Raw genomic sequence first — 12,807 nt, forward strand, 5'->3', positions numbered from 1 at the left:
AAGTTTTCTACAAATGACTGTGTGTGCCATGTGGTTTGAGCTCTTCATGTAACTCATTACAAATTCTTGTAAAGGCCCATGGCCAAAAATACAATATTCCTTATACTGTTCTGTTCAACAGTTACCAACTTTTAGAAGATTATGTACCATATTGCTAGAACTGTCCATTTTCAGGATTTAATCCAGTATCACAGATTGTTTTCTTTCCTTGCTAAGAATGTAATTAAGATTGCTGAAGAGTCTTTACGTATTATGAAATAAGCTATAAAGCCAAATGTCATTAAGTGTGCAGGAAACAGTCCTGCATGTTTTCTGACCTTCTGGTCATGATACTCTCATATTTGACTTCTACCCAAAAGCTGGAATTAAATGAGCATTATTGTGTAATGTTTAGAAATTGATGTTTTAGACACTAGTGGGAAAATATCAGCTATAGAAAAAGCTCCTGAAGGAGGTCTTTCCTCATATGTTCTTGGGTGTTAACAAAAGGGAATCCGGGACTTATTATCATGTTGGACAGGGAAATAGCAAAACATGATTTTGATTTTCTGGAAGAGAAGATATGAACAGTAAACTATCCTCTGAAACCTTTCAAGAACCTTGGAATAAAAGAAGCCCAAAGTATAAGCTCCATTGACTTCAGTGCAGTTTGGCCAAAGAATACCATGAGACCAAGGGATACTTAAAGTGTTTAAATTCTGGTGCTTGCCTAATACCATTTTTGCCAACAAAAGTAGAAGAGAAACCATTTTAAACTAACATGGAAAGCATGGGCAGATTGCCTTCTCAGTAAAAATGATTCTGCATATATATTATGCTTTCACGTAAAATGCATTGTTAATGCTTTGCAATGTGATTTAAGTTAGGAGAAGTACAGAAAAAGAATACTGTCCTTGTAATGCTTGTGTATTGTTGAAAGAGCAATGGAATATTTTTTAAATTATTTGTTTCTTTTCTGCAACTTGCTATGTGTTAAAAACTTTCTTCCATGCTTAAGAGCTTTGTGGGTCTCTGTACATTAATACAATCAAGTGAAAAACATTCCTTTCAAACAGCAGTGTACTGTCATCTGTTTCTAATCACTTCATCATGTGTTCATTTGTCTTTGTTTTTAACGCATCTTTTTCACACATTTGTATTTGTTCATGAAAGACATTTTTTAGTTGCATAGGCATATATTTCACAACAGCTGAGGAGACTATGCCGAAAACCTCTGTGTAGGGGAGGCTGCTTGCTGTTAACCAGCTCAGGGTATTTATTCCTTGCTGAGCTATTAAGAAACCCTTCAGTGAAATAACTTTTCAGCATGGTAGGTTCACACTGGATGCAGATATCAATGGTGAGCTCCATTTCATGCAAAAAGGGCTTCTTGTTTCAGTTAATTGTGTAGGATTCCCATAAAATTTAAGGGAAGACTTATGCATCTTATAAGGGCCATGTATTTTAGCTGCCCAATGTATGGTGAAACAAACTGTTCTTTAAAAAAGGCAAAGTCTCATTTTTGATGAGAGGATGTCAGATTGATTATTTTAGAACAGACACTCAAATTTTAGGCTGTCAGAATAAGGAGGGATAGATCCTGCCCCATTTGTTTAAAATTTTAGTTGTGATTTTTTTTCCCTAATTTCCTAACACACTCAATGAGTGTTTCTGGAAAAGGCCCTGTTAGTTGTGCTGTAGCATAGCAATTAGAGACCTGAAATGGCTACCTGGAAAATAGAGTAAATAATGAAAAGAAAAGACTATGTTCCAACATGGATCAGTGAGTACTGCAAAAGCATGGAAAAGAAAACTTAGGAAAGTAATGAAAGCTTAAACCCCTATGCTTAAATTATTGGCATACTGGAACGATGTTTTATCCCTGTAAGAGGCAAAGCTGCATGGGACAGCCTCAAACTGTTCTGAGGACAGGTACCAAGAACAAGTCTGTCCTTCTCAGTGAGCAGCTGACCCAGATAAACAAATACCAAACAGAACGCTTACTTGTACACATATTTTTTTTCCTTTATGGCACCTGCTCTATTGGCCAAGAACTGCAGCCAAGCCAGCTCCTGCCCCAAATTCACAGCTGCCCAGGGTGGCAGACAGCCTGGAGTGCTGCAGCCCGTGCCGGAAAGCTGCGCTGCCGGTGCTCCCTGAGTTCACGTTCTGGAATGCTCCCCTTGGAAGGAGCTGGGAAACTTGAAGGCATTCACTGTGCTGCTGGGGATACTGTGAGCAGCAGAATAAACTTTCCTATAAAAGGGGCCATTTGGATAAATTTGTCTTGTTCCCAAGTAATTTTTGGAAAGTCCTGTACACCTGCACCACAGTGGATTCTCTGAATATTAAGTAAATACTTTCTATTTCATATGGACATATGAAAAATATATAAATATATATTTTAGAAGTATTTCTTCTAAAAGCACTTGCACTTTGAATGTATAGATGGCCAGACCTCAAAAAATGATTTAAGTGTTTTTTTTAAAAACAGGCCAAACATTTGCAAGGCATCTGTTTTTGGTGAGAACACACTGTTGGTTTTGTAGAATATTTACATATATATTGATGCTTACAGATTTTTTAAAAGAAAACATTTATATTGTGGTTTCTGAATCAAACAACATTAAGTATGTAAATAATGAAAGACTGGACACTTCTTTTTTAGTTGGTTTTTTTTTAGGTTAGTTTTTTCAGGATCTGGACTTAAAGATAACTTTAAGGGGTTCATATGCAGTTAGGTGCCTTCAGACATGAAAAAAATAAAGACTCATTTGTTTAAGAGAGATTTCATATACTTTGATTGACATTGAATTTTAGGCCTGAATTTCTTTAATGTAAGCATAACCTAGAAGTATTTCAGCAGAGTGTGGGACAAATGGAACAGCTGAACTGTAAAAAGCATAAGAATAATGAAGCCTTTTTCATCTGAATGAGTTGTGTACACTTTTTTATGAAGGTCACAGCCATGTGAAATTCCCGTCTTTCTGTAGCAACTGGTTTGGAGGACAAAAGAGACACAGGAGGGATTACTTGCCTCTTTCAAGAAGGGTGTGTTTTGAGTTGTCTTCATAATCCTCAATTTGTCCCAGATTTGTCAAGAAGATTTTTCAAGTTTTACTGACCCTTGAAATGAGCTCAGGCTGAACTTCTAAAGTATAGATTGCCTGTCAAGTTAATCCTATCTCTGAGCTCCACAGAAAGTTTACTGTTTTGTTCCAAGCCATGGAAAACTTATGGTTGTGGTTGAGTATTGCTTTGAGTTTTAGGGTTTGTATGAGCCCAGAAATCCTAAGTTAAACTCAGCACATGTGAACCCTCAGTAACTGAAACAAAAACAAAACAAAACACCCTCCCCCCCCCAAAAAAAAGCAAAAAAATTATATTGAACCCTGTGGATGTGGAACTGCCAAAGTTCTCAGAGCTTCATTATATAAAAAAGAATGTTATTGCAGCATGAGAAAATTTATTGTCAATAGAATAACATTATTTTTAAAAGTGTTGCACTCTCACACTGCTTTTGGAAAAGATGCAATAACTTCCTAGCTTTAATTCTTTACCCAGTAACTGTTCAAATATTTAAACTCAATTAAAAAAAAAAAAAGATAAAAAGTGTATAATTTTTTTTGTCTAATCTATAGAAAATCCAAATAATGTAACTAATGGCACATAGTTAAAGACATGAAAAATGTTGTGCTTGGATACATTAAAATGCTGTATTACCTAGAAACTTCTCAACTTTCTGTTATAATCCATTTGATATATAGAACTGAGCCTTTTTCAGCCCCAATACTGACCCTTGAATTGACACATGAAGTGATACTATAGTCACTTCGGTATCTGCATTCCCTTTTACAGGAGAGTGCAGATGAAAATTTAAACCTCATGAGTGGCTTGGTCTCTTGAGATAGTTGAACAGTTTTGAAGACTTTTTCCAGTATTTCGTACAGCTTTCATCTTCAGCTCTGAATTCAGCTTAATGAAAATTGCCATCCTATAGTCATGGTTTGAAAGATGGCAAGTTCCTTTCAATGTGTAAATAGGGCAGTGCATTTCTGCTTGAATCAGTCCACTTGGATATCAATACAACTACAGTTTACAGCTGCTTTCTTCAATTTTCTTATCCCTGGGAATAGAAACAGTCTTAAAATTTTGTAATAACTGAATTTCAAGGGAAAGCAGATGACCATTCTATCTGTAAGGCAGCCAAAAGAGCAATCAAGGAAAAATTACAGTCATCTTTCTGACATACTGTTACTTGCATTGAGATAAGCACAGTTCAGATGACTTGCAAACACTTCTGAGAGAGACTGCGTGCACCTTCCTGTGAGGCTCAAGACCCATGGCTTTTCTTTGCTTAGCAACTTACTTGTTGCATGGGTATGATTTGCAGTATACAAAACCAAGTAGATCAAGCCACTGAGGAGGTGTTGGTAAATACTTTCATCAGTAACAGATGCTTAAATGACCATTACTTGCATCCAGATCTTTCAGTCTTTCCTCCACCCCTGCTGAATTTGATGGGAATTTTGCCTGCATCATTCAAAATACTGTAGGATTTGAGCCTCTAAATTTTCCTAAGATATTCACTATGGAAAGAACCTCTCAAATAAAAAAGACCCCAAAAATTTCTGTGTCATTGAAAAAATCATTGTATGTCATGTAAGAGAATCCTTCTGCAGAATTGAGCAGTATGCAGTACATTTTGGGAGTAATACTCTCCATATATTCAGAAAAGAAGTAAACATTTAACAAAAATTAGCAACATCTCTTTTTGTTTTGAAAACACATTAACTGTTTGCCATTTTTCAGGTAATACTCAGCATCTTTTCCGACAGGCACAGTATTCTCACTCTTCTTTATGGCACAGTGTGGGTCATACAGGAAAAACATGACTGATGATGGGATTCCATGCTCCCAACTTACACTGACCACACAGGCTTCTAGTCAAAGCCACTTTGTTGCACTCCTAAGATGAAAGAGAGAAGTGGACATCTACTGTAATAGATACATAGTATTAAATTCGTGGATTAAAATTGTGTGTATTAAACTTTGCAGTGGAATGTAAAAAACCCCTGAATTCCTGGAAACAGTTCCAGGGCATCTCTTTGCACACCACAGTCTTTTCACAGTCCAAAGGTGTTACCTCGACATCTGCCAGAGAGATAACCGGGAAACGGCCCATTAATCATGGACTGACCACATCTTCACAGTTCATCAGGAGATCCAATACCAATCTGGGCGGAGGGCGGCAGAAACCTTCTGACAGAAGATTCGGAGACTTTTTCATTCGGACATCTTTTCAATTTCTCAGGAAACTCTTTCAGATATCCCTTGCGGGATACCGGACATTTCAATGATTGTATTATGTACATGATGTCATGTTCTTCGGGTTCTTTGTTACCGTCTTGTATACACCCCAGGGTAGAAAAATGGTATAAAACACCTACCCTGAGACCCCGAATTTGTGGGCAGTAGTCCAGAGAAGCGCCCTTTGCTGCTCCCGGATTGTCCACCCAACATTTGATCGATGTTGTCCTGATTTATCGTGGCGTTTTCCGAAATTGCTTTTCAAATTTGTTAAATAAATCTTTGATTTTGGAAATTGGCTCTGATCATTTATAACATCTACCAAAGGTGACTTTTAAACTTTCTTTTATTTAAAGGGTTGGTCCTGACAAAACGCCTCTTTGTGTCTCTCTCATAAAGAGAGTCTAGTTGACTAGCTTAGGCCAAATATTTCAAATTCAGCTAATTAGTCTCATCCTGTCAGCCTTAAAGTGTAAGAGGCTGAGACACGTCTCTTCTCTGTGCTGAGACACCTACTTGAAGCCACCCCACTGTTGGTTTTCTTGTTCCTCTTGCCAATGCTCTGCAGTATCTCTGATGCCTCAAAGCACTTAGGCAGAAAGAGCCTCCACCATAACCACATCATTATGCTGTTGGCAGCCATCTGTACCCAAAGGGAACACAGATGGTTTAGCCAATAGGCACCTCTTCACAGTCCTTTCCCACATTTTGTGTCTCTACAAATAAAGCCTGACTGAAATACCTCCAACAGCTCTACAACAGCTCAGTTTTGATTTTGTGTGTTGCTTAGTTTGCAGTTTGAAATTTACTGCTTCTGTTACAGGCCAGAAGTTTTCAGATTTTCAGGTGTTCAGGTCAGAGGTTTTGCTTTGTTACCCCCAAAATCAAACTCATCTTAAGAGTAGCAGTATTAGGACCCCCTCCCTACTTATCCCTTAAAATTTGCCTTATGTCCCTTTGGCTCTCATGACTGGAACAGCATCCCTGCTACTTGCAGCAACAAGAGTCCCATTCCACTGCTCTCTTTTTAAGGAGTAGGCAGTGGACAATGACTTTGACAACTGCTTGCTTGTGTGCCTGTGCATCACTACTAGGCCAGACATACAATTTCATAGGTGTGCATTTTATGAATGTCTTACATGTAGTGTAAATCTGTTTAGGCTTTCCAATTTATTTAGAGAATGAAAAATTCCTATGCCTCTTATCCTTCTACTACAGGCTGCACTTTAAATGACAACCTGATAAAGCAAAATGTGTTTTAACACCTACCTCTTACATTTTCAAATCTAATTTATCTTTACATTTAACATATCATATATAATTCCATGTATTTCTCGGCAAAGTTTATAGAGAGAGATTTATAAATTGTGTCATCTTTTATCATTCTGTCTCCTTTTCTCGTGCATGTTTACTTTTCTGTAATTACAGAGATATTCCAAATGGAAACAAATATTCATTCCCACTTGGTGAAAAATATCACAGGTAAACTTTGTATGAAATATTAGGAATACACACCATGAGCTCTTTTTTCTTTTGCTTTTTTCTCCAGAGGGGGAAAAGGCTAAGAAGGCCCTTTCCAAAGATACAGAATATTAACATCATTCCCCAAAGTCTCATTTTTCACTACAATATTTCCCTTTAAACATATATTACATGATTAAAAGTTGGTTAAATAGCTAATGATATATCTACATAGTATGAAAAAATTACCTTTTCTTCCTGGTAAATAAATCAACCTATGGATAATTTTATATGAAAAGGGTCATAAACCAGTTGAACAGTGCTCACTAAAGCAAAAAAGACAGAGAAACAACAAGAAAAAAACTAATTAAAAGACGTCTCTTTGAACATTTTGGGAAAAATAAATTACATTTTTTGTATTCGAGCAAAAGCAATGTTTTGACTTTTCTGTAAATTTAATTTAAAAAAATAAAATGAGTGCTTGCATTACCAAAGTTCATCAAATTAATATATGTGGGCAGTGTTAAGGCTGCCCTGAGTAAAGATATTTGATAAGTGCAAGATGAACAAATCTTAGAGTAACAAATTATGACTGCATTGCATATGGCATTTTCAATTGTATACTGTTTATTTCTCCTCTTGGAGTATAGTACATATTCAACAATAAAATAATGCTAAGGTTTTTTGCCCTGAGAAAAAAACAATTTTATTGGAACATTTTTGTCATGAAGTTCAATTACCATCATTAAAAATCCCGAGGGATTTCAAAATCAGAATAATAGTTTTCTTTTAAAAAAAAAAATTGCTCTTAGTTTGAAATCTGGTGGATTTTCCAGCCAATATGACTTCTTTACTGTTTAGAAAGACATGTCAGCAGAGGTAGTATTGCATGATGCCAACATGAGGTACCAAAACATAGCTGTTGAAATATTTCATTTCAGTTTTACATTCTGTGCTTTGATTATATTTAAGCCATTTGCATTTTAACACAGGTGATATATGAGTGAAAAAGGTCTTCAAAAGAGCAAAACCTCCCACAGAGTGGGAAAGATTCTAGCTTTCATTAACTGTACCAGCCAAATGTTGGCGTGACACGCCATGTTAACTCCAAATTAATTAAAAATTTGATGTAGGATATTACAAAATTACTGGTCATAATTCTGTAGTCAAGGCTGAGTGCAATATTTATATATTCTTTACACTCAGTCTTAAAACTCATTAAAGTCTGAAAAGAAAACACCGGGGACAGGAAAATAGATATTATAAACATCCCTTAAATAAATATAGACTGCCTAAGCTAATACAGGTAATAAGCTAATAACATTTTACAGTGTTAAGATCATCCTGTGGCTGAGGTAAGTAGAGGTGGTCTAGGGATGTTCTGTACTCTCTTGAGCTCCTCTGCAGACTTGAAGCCCTGCAGATCATGCCTCTGTGGGTACCAATATCTAACAACAGCAGATTTTGGCACACACTGTAGTGTCCCCAGGATTCCATACAATGACAAAAGCACACAGGGAGATAGTAGGGCCACCAAAGCAGGGATAAGTGGGTGAATCCTCACTTGACTGAGAGAGTTCTCTATGTTGCCCCTCTGCAATAGCAGGGCAAGAAAGCGGCCATGCCTGAGGATGGATGCCCAAGAGTGCAGTGTGCAGTAATCAAAACATCTGACTTCTGTCAAGAGAGCTTTTTGGTGGCCTGCCCTTAGCCCATACATGGCCTCATCTGTGGGAGCTGTTCCTCTCATGGGAGTTAACCAAACCTTGCTTCCTGGTACCTACTGCTAGTAGTGGCTTCATCCTCACATGGGTTGAAAGCCATTCCGTACCTGAGCTAAACACAAATCAAACAGAAAACCAGTTCCCAAGCACTTAGTTTATAGCATGATACAAGAAGTAGATTTGGAATATAAGTAAATATCAGGTTGCAATAATGGAGCGATGGGTAGATTTTATGGAGTAAGTTCTCAATGGTAACTTTTCATTAATCAGAAGGCAAATGTGGGCAAATGTGCTGTATTCAGAATATAGAAATAGATTATAATTGTACATATTAACTTTTATGCATGCATACATTAAAGAATATAGAAAGAAACACAAACATACTTTTTATGCAATTCCCTACTCCTGTAAGGTTTTAATGCATTTTGCAGTTTTCTAATATTTTGCTGTTTTCTCAGAACATATCAGCAACCAGATTTTTACCTTCCAGGTAAAAATAACTACAGGGGGAAGGAGACAGGTGTTTAAAAGAATTCAGATTTGAAACTCTTCAAACTAGATGGTGTCTCTGATGAGAAAGAAACCTTTGTTTGCTTTATGTCTCTATCCTGAAAGAGATCAGAAAGCTGTTGAGAGTTGTAAAGTATGTATACATAAGGTTATTCCATTTGATTTAACATTTGACAGGGTGTATAGACATTTTAAATCCCTCTATATACTTTGAACTTCTAACTGAAAGTCTTCTCTTTGTGATGTAGTTCCTTAGCTTACATTAAAGAATTCAATGGATTCAGTAATGGGGAATAATGCTTTGACTTTTTTTTAATCACAGTGTGCCCAGTCACTAGTCCGAACCTGAAAAAAGGAAATAGCTCAGAATAAATGCAAGTTTACAATGATTGGAAAATAGACCATATAAGCAACTTCCTGCCTGAATTTTCTGGAATCTGATATGCAAATCAAATTAAATATTCAGAGTTTGTCAAAAGTGACACATGAGTCTTTATCACATATATAATATCAACCTTTTAAGATACAAGTTGACAGAGTATATGATAATATCTCCATAACAAATACTCCTTGTGTATGATAATATGTCCACAACAAATGCTACTGATCTGAATGCTCTAGCCAGTTGAAGATTCAGGGCTGGATCATCAATATATGACTTGGATGGTAAAGTAATTTTGCCCTGTATCTCTGAGAAAGCAATTTATTTTGACCTAGTAGCTCAGTTTGCTGTTTGAAAGAAGCAACTTTTTCACAGCAGATTTTTTCTTTTCAAAAAATATTCAATAGTGTCTCACATGATTTGGCCAAGACACAGTGTATGCCTAGGAGGGCTATTGGTAGTATGCACACTCAAATACTCTTCCTTTCATTGCTGTAAATCCATATTTTTATGTCTTGGTAGTTAGCTTCAATTTGTCCCATGAGTTTCTACTGAGAAAGTTTCTCAGTTTTCTTCAGACAAGCATTTGCTCACCCCTGTCTGTCAGTAACAGACAGGACTTTCTGTATCTTGTTGAAATGGGAAACTACACCCTGAATTTTTTTCTTAGGCATTGTCCTTGTTTTGATCGGTCATTAGTGGACCAAAAAACCCAAAGAAAATGTGCACTGGGAGGGCTACTGTGTTATGAAGAAGACAGTACTGATCACAGCCTCCATCACCTTCTGAGAAAGAATTAGCACCCCAAAATAGGTACAAGGTACGTGGCAGAACTGGGAGGAAATTGTCGATGAGAATTAACCATCAGATTATGTTCTCTTTGACAGGTTAGTAGCTCATGTATGGGTGGGCAAGCAGGCATGCAGACATGCACATACACATAAATCTGCAAGCCGCTAAACAGCAGCCAGGGCTCAGGAGCTGTCACTGTCCTAATAGAAGCATTTTAAATTGTTGTCTGGGAAATGATTATGTCCCTCCTGCAATAACTGGCTTGGTGCTATGCAGGCACTCTTGTGAAGGACACTTGACTCATTATTAAACTGAGAAAATGCCTTCCCTTTGTAGCCTCCCTGCCTTTTCTGAAACTCTCAAATCCTTTCATAGACAGGATAAAGTTAGCTGCCATTGCTTCTGAAAGGCTGTTCTTGTCCCTGTAAACATGCATGCAGGCAAGAACTCTTCTAAACAAGCAGCGAACCCCTCTGTATTTCTGTATCACTGTATCTCTGTCCTTTGCTGTGTGGGATTAGAGAAAAACTACACAGCATCCTTTACTCCTCTCTAGTGTCATACTTGGAGGCTAAATGCCTCCTTTTTATATCAGTCTTGAGGAGCTAGGGTCAGACCAAATCAGCCACAGATTGATTCCTTGAGCTCTTTGACAGTATTTGATGGTACCATAAGGATACTTCTGCAGAGACCTGCTGATTTTGCTGACTTGGCCTTTATTTTTCATGTCAGCCCCCAGTCAGGTATCAGTGTGACTTATCCATCTCCAACCTTTGGGAAAAAGTATAAGTTATGAAATCTATTCAAGCCACATCCTTGACTGTATGCACTTGTTCACTGTGCACAAGACAGCTTTGATGTTCTCCTGCTCCTTTGGTTTTGTTTATAGTGAGAATCTATTCCTCCAGGGAGTACAGGAGAAAGAAAAACCTAACAGGAAGCAGGCTTGCAAGGCTCACAAGAAATATTTTGATGGGAATTGAGAAGGTGGTCAACATCTGAAGATGTGAACTCCAGAAATCTGAATGTGACAAAGATTTGGTAGTAGCACCATCCAGCCTACATTTTTCATGTTGTGTATTGTTTATCATCTGCAAGATAAAAAACAGATGGAAACAAGAGGTTACAGAAAAATGTGTGCTGTGTTACTTAGAAATCCTTACCAACCCTGTACTCTCCCACTGCCTGGCCAGTCCTGGTCAGCCATGGCTCCTTGGGTTGTACAGAAACCCACCATGTGCCATGGTTCCATCATGTAGTTATGATGTATTTGCACAGCTCCAGAAAAATATATTTTGAAGAGTGGAAAATAAGCAAAGAAGTGAAGAACTAAAGCAGCAAAGAGTTAAAGAAGTGAAGTAAGGTAAAAGTAAGTAAGTAAAGAAATGAATTTTGGTGGTAACTTTCTGTAATGATTGAGATTTCTGAAAACTTGATGCAGATTTGATTGGTAGTTCTGAGTTATTGTATACCTGGATTATGAATGGGAAAAAAAAGGAATATTGGAATTATTTTCATTCTAGATCATACTGTCTCTTTTTCCTTTAAGTCATTGAGGCATGAGCTCTGTCCCCCTTTTTCTATAGAGTGGTTAGCCCAGGTTGGTGCCATGGTTGAACTGCTAGTTTAAATAACCACAACCCTCCAAATGCTGATTGGGGCTATGTGCAGGAGAGGCTATCTGCCCTGATTTTGCTTTCTGACTTTAACTAATTAAATATATTGTCAGTATGTTATTTCCACCCTTCTAGAAGAGGATCAAATAGAACATTTTTTTCTCTCCCTGACATATTCCAGGAACTTGATGTACCTCTTTTAACAGTAGAGGTGTTTTTGTAAGTACGGATAACCATTTCACAGCCTTTATCCTGTGCCCAACTTGATGTGATTCAAGTCACTTAAAAGCGAAGCTTTTCTGCTTTTCACTTCTGTTGAAGAAAACTTAGAGAGCTATGCTGAGGAATACCAAGCAGTAAAGTTCTTTCATGGCTGCAGTTTTAGTCTGCCAATTGTATGAGTCTTACCTCTAAAAGATGGGTTTAGAAGAAAATAAGTTCTTTCCTTGACTATAAAGGACCTTCTATAGTCAACAAAAAAAAAAAATTGTTTAAAATGTCTGTGGTTTGCTTTGATTCTTGTGCACTGAATTCACCTTGAAAAAATAATGATTATGTGATCAAACAAATGCACAATGCAATGGGCAACACCAGAATTAGGAGTAACAGAATATGTATGGTCTGCAGACCTAAATTCTCAGGGGTTTTTTCTCTCTATTGTTGAGGTTTTCTTGAGAGGAAGGGAAGTTGTTGGTTTGGTTTGGTTTTTTTACTATTTGTTTGGCTGGTTTGTTTTGTTTAGTAAGGCCTCAAGGACAGACTTAGAACAAAAAATTTCAAAATACCCCCACAAAACAGCAAAAATTTTATTTTATTCTTGGAAGTCAGGCAGCCATGCACCTCAGATAATCTGGGCCAGAGTTATTCTTGAGGTCAATTAGTAAATTGCCTGTATAGTTCAAAAGGTGATGTGCAGGGGACATAGCTGTATTTTACCATTCAGGAGGGATTATCTAGTAAAAATTGAGAGTCCCAGAGGGTTTCCATGTATCACTGGAGGAATTCTGTCTGTGGTAAAGCAGAGCTGTTAATC

The sequence above is a fragment of the Chamaea fasciata genome, unplaced genomic scaffold, assembly GCF_029207755.1.
Source record: "Chamaea fasciata isolate MVZ Bird 193981 ecotype frontalis unplaced genomic scaffold, bChaFas1.0.hap1 SCAF_3, whole genome shotgun sequence".
Taxonomy (NCBI): Eukaryota; Metazoa; Chordata; class Aves; order Passeriformes; family Sylviidae; genus Chamaea; species Chamaea fasciata.